General features: G+C 32.7%; 2 long non-coding RNA genes across 2 annotated transcripts in view; both read right to left on the bottom strand.

Moving 5' to 3' along the window:
• Positions 1-12,130, bottom strand: part of LOC306652524 — a 1,123,790-nt gene that overhangs the window by 79,409 nt on the left and 1,032,251 nt on the right. The window lies entirely within an intron of this gene.
• Positions 993-11,156, bottom strand: LOC306652526. Its single transcript, XR_013761434.1, has 4 exons — positions 11,025-11,156; positions 10,163-10,269; positions 8,871-9,008; positions 993-1,136 (listed from the first exon to the last, which is right to left on the bottom strand). It is a non-coding gene; the product is annotated as an uncharacterized lncRNA (long non-coding RNA).

The following is a 12,130-nucleotide window of genomic DNA, read 5'->3' as shown; positions in this document are numbered from 1 at the left end:
AAAGGTCAAATGATATTACTAATAAGTGGATGATTACACATAATGGGGGGAGGGAGGTGTTAGTGTTAGGGTTAGAGTTAGGGTTAGGGAGGGGGCGAGAATGGCGGAAGGAAGGACTGTATAGAGGGAAAAGAGGGGGGAGGGGGGAGGGGAAGGGAAAAAAATAACAATGAATCAAACAACAATACCCTATGTAAATTTATGATTACATATATGGTATGCCTTTTCACCATGTACAAACAGAGAAATAACATGTATCCCATTTTTTTACAATTAAAAAAAATGAAAAACACTGCCGGACAAAGTGGTGTATTTTTGCATTCCCAGAAATTCAGAAGTTTGTGTCAGGTGATTTAGTTTCAGTCAAGTTGGGCAATTTAGAGATTGGAATTAAAGTTAACAACAAAAAGGGCTAGAGGTGTGGCCAGTTGTGGAGTACTCTTTGGTTAAGTCTCTGGGGGTCACACACACACACACTATACACCATGAGCCAGTTGATTTTATTCAAGTAGTGCAAAAATGGGTTAATATATGAAATCTAACAAAACCAATACACCAGATAAAGAATCAAGGGCAAAATCATAAGTTAATTTCAATAGCTGCAGATAAAGTCTTAGACAATATTCAATGGCCCTTCATTACAAAGCCCTGAGGAACTAGAAAGAGGAGGAATGTACCATAACATACCAAAGACCAAGCATAACTTTCCCTTCATAAATGAATTCTTCCTATTTATGTTAACCAAGCCATATTTTTGGTTTGCATTCTGATTCTTTTGTTATATGATGACTTACCACAGAATTCACTACTACAATTCATATTCTACAAATGTTGATTCTATACATAAACCACAACTATTGCAATCCTTGTTATTAGAACCCCAAGGCCTTAGACTTATATCTAGGTTGTTTTGCATCATTATGTGCATATGAGAGATGATATGTAAAAACAATTGAGAAATTTTTTTACTTTTAATTTTATCTTTGGGTCAACTAATGTGATGAGAAACCCTGGAATGTTCTTTATGCTGCTGTGTTCTACAAGAGTGGTTTCAACCACCTTTTTCTTTGTGTGATCAGCATTACAGTTGTCAGGTAATGTTCTGACTTCTGGTTCCCTAGTGTCAGTGTTTGCTTCTATAATAATAAAAACAAAGTAGAGAGTATATGAAAAAGCTCCATAATTTCAAATCAATGAGCTGATCAGCAATAGATATTCTTCAAATAGTTTATCCTCTTTTCTTCATTCATTAGAAGCTTGATGTGATTCTCCTTCTTCTTCAGAGACATTCTAAGAAAGAAAAAATATTTAGGTGAAAATGCACAAAATATAAAAAATTATCCTAATAGTTTTCTTTACTACAGGATATAAGAGAAAGATAACACATTTCTGAGCCATTCCAATATAAAATCAAACTTCAATTCTTCAACTTACTAATTCTTCTCATGGGGGTGGGAATGTTTAGAGATAAGAGAGATCTGTAATGTTACTCCCATTACCTCCGAGATAATCGCACAAATACTGACATTCATAAAACTGTTTTATTAATCCAAATTACCTAGGATAAATTATATTCATCTGTAGTTTAGAGTGCTTCTAGAAAAGTTAAAAATTTAAATGTGATATTTTGAATGAGCTTTTTTGACTTATATTGGCACAAATTATCTCATGAGATTAAAGCATGAGACCTGAGCTTTAAGAGTAAGCTTATAAATAAAATAGGTTAGGATCACAAAGAGTATAAACTCTGTCCATCCTGTGTGTCAAATAGCTAAAAATAAATGTAAATATAAATGTTGATTCTTCCAAGAAAGAGAAGAAGTGTGCCACAATCTTTTGGGAGCAGTGAATGAAAACCACCAACAGTTATTAAAAGAAAAGACTTACTAAATATCCAAAGAATGGTGACAGAGATGGCTCAAAGAACAGACATTGGAGAGATGTTTTCTGCAAGGGAATACTGAGTCTTGGGAGTAAATCATTTAAAAAAATAAGCAAATCTTCATCTTAAGTTCAAATATACGCTTCATGATTAGAGGATTCTTGGAGGATATTCTTATTCCTACTTTCATATTTATGACATTTCTCTAACTTGTTTGCTTCTTTTTATGGCATCAATTCAAGATAACTCACCTTAATTTATATATCCCAGACATCAAAAGTGAATACAAACTTAAAGCATAATATTTTTAGAATTCAGTAGAGTTAACTGATAGTGATTTCATGCATGTTATTTAGAACACTCCATTACACAGTAATTTTTTCTACAAATGTATTCATGTTCAAAAAATAAATTTTTTTACATTTGAAACCTTTTTGTAGCTGCTCCAGAAAATATGCAAATATATTTATTAACTTTGAATAGCTCATTAAAAATTGAAAGCTATAAAGTGAATAGTTACATAACTAAGCAAATAATTTTTAACATTTGAGATCTTTGAATGTGACATAAGGGCTTGGATACTTTTAGGCACCATGATACAAATAAATATAAAACTAACATCATCATATGGTTATTCAGAGTTTCTACTTCTAGAACTAGTTATTAGTTTGCACCAGATATCTATTTTCAATTAAAGGAAGAGTTTTAAATATACTTAGTGGAAAGAGCCAGAAAGCATGGTGAAATCCCTGTTAAATGCAAATATATTATAATTTTATTGTATTTTCAAACCTTTACTTATTTACTTAGTTTTATGTGATGGTGAAGATTGAACTCAGTGCCTCACACAGACTAGGCAAGTGCTGTACCATTGAGCTACAACTGCTGCCCCTAATCCATAAATTAATATACATAACATATTCTAAATTTCTATGTTTCCCTAATTTCTAACATTATTTTAGTGTAAAACTGGAGCCAAGAATAGAAATAATGAAAATGTTCTCCTAGAAATGTATGGTAGCAAAATATAAAGGGTCCAATAAAAAAAAAAAAAAAACTGCAAGCAATGTGCTTTACTTATTTCAAATTAAAGGCATGAGGGAAATTCCATTATTCTACAAAAAAATAATGAGCATGAATGCTAAAAATCATGTAAGTATGACTTAAATTTCACACTAATGTAAACCTAACAAAAATCCTTGTCCATATTTCCTATTTTTTCTGCATTGAAAAAATTATTCCTAATACAGTTTAACTGTCATATGTATTTTCAAGTCCAATGTCCAACCCCCTACACTAAACTACTCAATGAACACTGGCATTTAGACATGTTAAAAAATATCAACATAATTCTCTTAAAATGCTTTTGTTTTTCCTGAGTGAATTTCCAAAAATATATCAGGAAAACCATTGCTAAGTTTCAAGTATTAATACCTCAAAACTCAATATTAACAGGAAGAAAATTAATTACATAAAATATCACTTTACCTTTAAGTGAGATTGATAGTAGAGCTCATCCAATGTAAGACACCATCAGATCAGTTTCAGTGGGATGACCTTACATCAAAAATGTATAATAAAGTGGGTAGTAGGTTTTTGTCAATTAAACTCTGGTGAAAATTTGGAGTCACCTACATGAAATGCTATTTCTTGACTGATATGATTAAAATCATTAAGCTGTTTTATCAAACTCTGCCTCAACTTTTTCAAACTATGAAATAGTCAATGAACATACTCATTTTGTTGGTGGATCTTTAATTTATTTATCTATGTTTGGTGCTGAGAATCTAAATCAATGCCTCACATGTCAGTCAACTGAGCCACAACCCAGCCCCTCAATGAACATATACTTTAATTCCATTTCATTCTGACAGCCATTATATTGAGAGAACTTGAGAAGAGTTTATTCTCAGAAACTGCCTGACTTGAAGTCTGAACTTGAAATACCATTAATAGCTGTCATAATATTTTCTTTTTACCTGAAGTGGAACAAACCTTTGATAACCCAAGACAAGGTAGCAAGATGCAGGCTGCTCTCTCTCTTGGTTATCCATGGATCAAAGACTAAGTAACCTGTCTTGAAAATTGTGGTTCTAGTTCTTCAGCATGGATATGACCTACAGAAAATACCCCATTGTGCAGGGTGTGGTGATGCATGCCTGTAATCCTAGAAAGTTGGGAAGTCAAGGCAGGAGAATTTTAAGTTCAAAGCCAGTCTCAGCAAACTAGTGAGGCCCTCTACAACTTGATAACACCATGTCCCAAAATGGAACTTAAAACAAAAGGGCTTGGAATAAGTCTCAGTGGTTAAGCATCCCTGGGTTTAGTCCTCATTACAAAAAAAAAAAAAAAAAAAAAAGAAAGGAAAAACAAAAACAAAAATAATTTAGCACAAGCAAGGTCCTAAGCAAGTCAGGGAGACCTGTCTCTAAACAAAATATAAAATAAGACTGGGGATGTGGCTCAGTGGGTGAGTGCACATGATTTCAATCCCCAGGACCCATCAAAATAGATAAATAAATAATTAAACCTATTGCTTCCCTTTACCCAAAAACTGTATACTGAGGTTCATAAAAAACTTAAAAAAAATTAAACACTGCATGTTCAAGAACATGCTGTTATTGGGAATACTATTGTCAGGCACACTGAAATATTATACATCATAAAATACCTTTTTACCTGTGTAGGTCTCACTTTATTCAGATCCACATGAACTAGCAAGCACTTACATTTACAGCCAATCAGATACTCAAGAGGAAAGATTGCTACAAAAGTAGAATACTGGTAATTGTGCCTCTGTTTCTCTAAATATTATTCAAATATTATTCTTCCTCTGGGATCCAACTCCCCCGTTTCTCATTTCCAGGACTAAGTGGCACACACCATCTTTTAAATCTACATCCTATGAAGATGCACATTCCTGACACAATGTTACACTCAAAGGACCAAGAGTCAGAACTCTTTGTTTTTGTTTCTGATTCTTGAAAATAAGCTAAATTGGATCTTAATCACAGGCCTTAGCATAAATGCATTGCCAACTACTGATGTGAAGCTCTTTGATGACTTGCCCATCAGTTATCTCCATGACCTACCATGATCTACCACACGTATACATCAGTGAGTTGGAAAAAGTGGAGGACAATGGAAACCTGCTACAGGCCATAGATTAATGTATTCAACAGATTCTAGTCCCCAGTGTTTTTATCTCTAAGTCACTTTCACATCTCTGTAAACTCTGGAATCTTTTCCCAGTGGCTCAAATTGTTTTAATATTTTTCAACAGAACCTTGAATTTTGTCACTTAATCCAATTAAACAAACAAAAGTATAATGGCACTATCAGAAATTGCTTCAAATTCTATTTTAATATGCCTTTCTAGAGAGCATCCCTTATTCTATGTCCTGAATATCTTTCTTGTTGTTAATCAAACTGACCATAAACCCCAAGGTTTTGATTTTTCTATGTAACCCTTATTTCTACCCAATGCAGTGATGTTCCTCCTCAGTCTTGCCCTTCCCTTGGATAGCTTCACTCTGATACTCTACCGCTGGCCTCACTTAGTAATCCCATTCCTACCCACTTCAGTTGCTTTCCACAGTCACTCCTACCCTGTTATGTCTGTTGTAAACACATTCACTAAACAGTGATAATAAGGAAAAGAACTGAGTTTAGAAATGAGGAACCTCAGTTCAAATCTCTTTGCTACCCCTTTCAATACTCAGAAAGATCCCCTTAATATCTATAAGTTCAGGTTCCCCTCATGACCATTATTTGGCCAGCATGTCAAACACATATTGAAGGATGAGAGGGTATATTGATTAGCTGCTACAAGTTTTTTTTTAAATTCTGAAATTTACTGAGCTTTTGATTCAGTCAATAGAAAAAAAAAAGAATATTCAATTAAGAGAATAAAAAAGAAACAGCAAGAGAGCACAACAGAAAGTAAAAATAAAAATTCTCAAGAAAAAATTTTAATCATAGAAAAAGAAAAAATAGTATAAAGAAAAAATTTCTTCATTAAACTAAATATGAACAGCAACATGAACTCTTGATTTATAAAACAGTTCTTCAAAAACAGAACTACATGGGGGCAGGGTATTGAAGGAAACCAAACTGGAAAATCATGAAGTATAGGTATCTCTATACAGAGGGTTAACATATCTAATATAACATAGTCTACACAAAGATAATTTTGACTTCAAGTAAAATAATTCCTCTATAGAACTAGCATCTTGTTTATAAAGAAAACATGTGACAACAGCTCTGTGAGATTTTTCCTAAACTCTATAAGCAGGCTGCTCAGATAAATAGTGAATCAGAATTAGCATACAACTGACTTTGCCTTTCTGAATTTATGACATAGACCTGCATCTTGATTTTAGTTCTGCACTGGAATCAACTTATACAGTGGAAAAATACAAAGGAGATTTCAGCTAAGCAAGCTTACAATCCAACTGCAGGCCTGGCATTTATAAATTATAGGAACATGGAACAAAGAGTCAACTTCTATAAATGATAGTTGCTTAATTAGTAAATAACAGGTTATAATAGTATAGGCACTTTCAAGTCACCATGATGACTTTAATAAACAAGGTTTAGGAACAATTTTCTATCCTAGACTGGAACACTCAAAAAATCTTTATTCCTTTTATCTACATTCTCTAATCAGTTAGCATAGTATCTTTTAAAATATATAAAATCCTACATGTTTAAATGGTCATCTGTAGAATTTTCATCCACTATTAAAGAAGAGAATAAAATGATTATTTAATCAACAATAGAAAATATGTAACATTAAATGTGTATAACTGTGATTCTTTGTTGCAGAGTATTCCTCTGGGCCCCTATATGAAGATTTTTCTATAATAGATACTAATTATATTTCTGATAGAGAGTTAATGAATTAAGAATTCCTATGTCCCATACATTGTACTTTTCAAATGCAAGGAAGAAACATGAGATTTATACAAAATTTGATACCTAAAAGTAAACAGTTGGTCCCATGACTGTAATTTTAACTAAAAATTGCAAGATGGACAGAAAACAATATTATTAGAAGATTCAGGAGCATAAAGAAAGTGTCAAATAGCATAACTTTTCTGGACTAATTGCAGTAGGACAATTATCAGAGAATATTCTTATGTTTTTATGACATTAGCTCCGGTAGAGGAAACACAACATAATAATTTGAAAATACTTTTCTTATTTATACAAAAATATGTAAGATTTCAGGGACCAAAATTAAATTAACATAAAATTTCTTCAGACAATATCATTTCAGATTATAAATTTCCTAAAATTAGTTGCATAAATAATCATGAATTCTAAACTATTAAGAAAGTAATTAAGAACAGTATGAATGTAACATATATATGTATATATAACAGTATGAAGGTAATATATATTATATATATATATATATATATATTATATATATATATATATATGCTCCTTTGCCATCAGAGCATTCTTATTCCTATTTATTTATATTTACACAAGGAACTGAACCCAGGGGAGCTGAATTTTTAATTTATTAATTTTTATTATTTTTTATTTTTTGAGGTAGTGTCTTGCTGAGTTGCTTAGGGCCTCAATAAGTTGCTGAGGCTTTAAACTTGCAATCCTCCTGCCTCAACCTCCTGAGCTGCCAAGATTACAGGATTGCTGACACTGCACCCAGCATACACCTAGTTTTAGATATAAGCCATGAACACCAAGAAAAACTCACTTTCAGAAATCTTACCTGGGTTGATATTAACAGAATTTTTAGGTTCTGCTTTCATATATTGAAGAAGTAATTCCCTATGACTATGTATGAAAAATTAATAAAATTTGAATTTCAATATTGATATAAAAACAAAAACCATACTCAATACATAAAAATGTTTTAGACAACATAAATATAAAATCAGACTTTATAAAATGCAGTTCAAACTTGTCATTCCAGACATTTTGTTAACTTGACAATTATTTGTAAATTGTCCTATTTTCTTTTGTTTTTGAAATGGAATTTTACAATGATGCCTGGACTGGTCTGGAATTCCTGAGCTCAAGCAATTCTCATGCCTCAGTCTCCCAAATAGCTGGGGTGAACACACACATGCCACTGCACCCACAAGCTTATATGAAGAAAAAAATTAAGATGTAATGATCATGCACTAAGGGCAATAAATTAAGTATATTAAATGATAATAAATAGGTTGAACTCAGAAAATGTCATGTCCCTGTAAACAATAGCTCTTTATTCTTGCACAATTAATTTCTCTTAAGATTAAGGACTTCTTCCAAAAATAAGGGTTGAACCCTAACTTAAAATAATATTTTAACTTTTAAGTCTAAGGGTGTATTACCATAAACACTCAGGGACTGGAATCAATAAGAGCATTTTGTAGTAAAAGGTAATCATCACCAGACTGCAGAGCAGCACAGCAGCAGCAGACTTGACAGAAACAAAAGAATTTTAAAAGTCCTCTCCCCTCTCCTTAGACTTTAAGAAAATCCTCAAGAAATTGAAAGGATGGTGGAAAAGCTAATTTTCAGGGTAGTATAAAGATTTTTCTGCTCAACTGGGCATTTCAAGATCCAAGTAGGTAATTCAGAAAAAGTGTGACACAGTTTATACCCCATGGTCAAGAATTATACTTGGAATGACAGAGATAAGGCTGGGAACCACGATGATAAAAGCTCTAAAACCCTAAGATACTGGCTAGTGATGCATTTCCGTGATACAGCAATTCACTAGGATGTATGAGGAGATGAGAGAAGAAAAGGAGAGGAGAGGAAAGAAAGGAGCCTTGGAGAAAACTCACAGTCATCACCACTTCTCATCTAGACTCTTGCAGGATTGTTGGATGATAAAGTACTCTAACGCACTATTGTTTCATACATAGCTGTACCATAAAATTTCAACTCTTGTGTAAAATGCAATAGCTGTTATTATTTTGAGCCTCCAATCAAGGTTGATTAGTATTTTAATGTAAACACTTACCCACTATGACCACTAGCAGCAGCATAAGCTAACACCATCTCTCCAAAGTTATCTATAGCAGAGACATCAATACCATTCTGGAGAAGCAGCTCAGCTATGTGTTCTGATTCTTGTTCCAGAGCAAATATGAGAGCTGTTCTACAATAACAGAGATCATTTCAACCTTAATTATTTTAATACAGTTATTGAACAGCTAATTTATAATATTTTTCCCATTCAACATCTTACTTTACAGATACTAATAAACATAAACATCTTGGGACAGCAAATGTTCAGTTTTGCAAATCACCTCAAAGTCGAAAAGGAAAAAAAAAAAAGAAACTTCTTTTCTCAATGAGGGAGAAGATACAAACTTAAAATCCTTCAATGAACAGTAACTATGATTAAGTCATTTATCAGAAAATGGTGAAGATTTCAATGAAGAAAACTCCATTTTTTTCCTAGTGTGATGTAATGTATTGTAACTCAGAGTCAGCTAAAGATCTAACAAAACAGGTTTTCTCCAGGCTGCTGCTGCTGCTAATAATAATAATAATAATAATAATAATAATAATAATAATAGAGATCAGGAAATATATTTATATTTAGTCATAAGTATTGTTTTCAAGGTGATGCACTACAAAAGCTAGGAAATTAAATCTAGTGCATAAATCTAAGGCTTATCTTTTTTCTCTTTATTGACTGTCTATATCTTATCTTTATTAAAATAAACATTTATCCCATTGAAACTATTTTCTTTTCCCTGCCCCTTCCAATTAAAAACAAAATCATCAAAATATGTTAAAAATTGACAGCTTCTTTCAATAGAAATTAATAATCACTTAGGAATAATGTAACATGAATATTCTAAAAGGAAAGCAGTTTAGAACAGTCAACCAACTGGCAAAATAATTCTAAATGCTTATTTATGCTCAATACATCATTTCAAAAGAAGTAGAAGTAGACGTTAAAAATACAACAGAAAGTTTTACATTTTCAATACTGAATCAAAATGTAAAGTAAATGTCCATACTTTACAAAACTAATAGGAAAAACCTTTGGCTAACAAAATATCACATGACCACAAACCAAATAACAAATATCTGCCAATACTTTTGAATCATATTTGCACTTATTTATATTGATCAGCTTGAATAATTGATTTTCTATCCTAACTGTGGTTTCTGTTTATATATATATCACTCAATTCTAAATAACTATATTAATATTGTCCTTCCTATTGAGTTAATCATTTTTGCTTGAGTGATTTTTATTATACCACTAAAGTTTTATAAATGAATAAAATACTGTACCTTCCCTTCAGTTCAACAGCAGGTATATTTGCTTTCCTCTGAATTAAAGTCTCTACCATCAGCTCTTTTTTATACTTTATGGCAAGTAAAATTGGTGTACGGTCATTCTGGAAAACAACAAAAACAGTAAATTTGCTAAATTCCACAAGTGAACTAAAACTCTTACAAAATGCTGTCTGAACGTAAGAATATGACAAATAATTAAGGGTAATTTCTTCCTTCTCATTCCACTGCAATTCCATTTGTGCTGATCCTTCTCTTTGCAATGCTGCTTCTCTGCCTAGAGTTGCCACATAAACTCTAGTCATTTCTTTAGAACACAGACTACATCTTTTTTCTCAATAGTCCTATGCCCTAAAATGTATTAGTAAAGGATTTAAGTATTTTATTTAATTAATAAGCCAAATTTCCAATTCTTTATCAGGATTTATCAATCTACATTCCAAAGAATATCTACTTTTCCAAAAATACTAAGTCTTACCAGAAAGGTACCTTGGTTCACTGTTAGAGAAATTTTACAAAACTGTGCATCATTTATCCTGTATTACAGGCACATCTTTGCCACTGCTTAACAGTTATTTCACATTGATTTTTCATAGCAAGCATTTAAATATGGAGAGATAAATTTTCAGGTATAGGCTTTTCAATAACATGAAAGTTTCCTACATGTTACTCAAGTGCTCTTGATTCTCTTCCATTTGTGGTCTCAGAATTCCAGATATCAGTATCAGACACTCATGCTCCAAATTTTTCACAAAGAAATTGGGCTCTGAATTAAAAAAGATGAGACTAAGTAGACTCTTGTTTTTCTTTAATTTGTTCCTGTGTTTTCTGTTATTATTATTAGATGGAAGATATTTACCTTGTAAGTTAGAAAGCTGAATGCAAAAATATATTCTCCCTGGAGAATGGGTGGAAGTAATTTCTATCTACTCCATTGATAGGGTTAAATATCCAGCATACATAACTCAGAAAACTTCATGCACCCCAAAAATAACCTAACAAATAAATGGTTATTTTATTTATTTAATTAATTTTATTTAATTAATTAAAAATACTGAGAAGAAATTTTTTAAAAGATGAAACACGAATGTGTGGCGAGCGAAACCTGGGGCCCAGGGTTACACCATATGCATCTAAAGATGGCGACTGGCAGAGAGCAAACAGTGTCCTAATTATGTCTGGAGAATGGCAGGACGCATTTCCAATTGGCTGTATGATAATCAGTTCAGCTGCCTAGTGGACAGATATACTTTACATGTATGCTCCAGCAAGTGATCACTTGACCTTTAACAGGATTGGATGGACATATCTGGTTACAATTGCTTATGCATGAGACTGCTTATATATTTGTTATTTGAATAAAGGGAAGCTGCTTCATGAAACTCTGAAGTGTACGTGTCTTTCATCCCGCTGGTCAGGCCGTAAGCACGAGAAGCAACACTGAGCCGCTTGGAGCAAGACAGGCAAAGAAGCCATGGTTTTCCGTAAGTGGCTAGCCACTTGAAGCAACCCAGCGGGAAGCGCGGTCTTCAGTAAGTGGTGGCCTGGATTGGGATCAAACGAGGATTGAACTGGGAGTTGGTGAGCGCTCAGATAAATAAAAGACAGTTTTGCTAGTGTAATTAACAAGAAGGTTTTCCTATTTGAGGAAACAGAGGCCTTAAGGTTTAAACAGAAGATTCTCCTAGATAGAGAATATATTGAAAGGCTGTCCCAAGAGACAGCAAAGGATGTCCCATAACAAATATGTGTAAGTTAATTGTGTTACCTTTCCTTGCTTGGTTTCTGTTTGTTGTTGTTGTGACATTAGTTCGTTCCTGTCTGACTTCCAAAAAACCAAAATTTCAAAAACAGTTAAGAGAAAGGGAAAAAATATTAGAAAGTGTAAAAGAACAATCAAGTCAAGTTTCTGAAAGAGAAAGTTGATTTTCAGACCTCTGTGCCTCCGCCAGAGCAGTATTAACT

This window comes from Sciurus vulgaris (assembly GCF_902686455.1).
Source record: "Sciurus vulgaris genome assembly, contig: HiC_scaffold_261_arrow_ctg1, whole genome shotgun sequence".
Lineage (NCBI taxonomy): Eukaryota > Metazoa > Chordata > Mammalia > Rodentia > Sciuridae > Sciurus > Sciurus vulgaris.
Note: the sequence above shows the minus strand (reverse complement) of the source record. Positions and strands in the feature narration are given on the sequence as shown.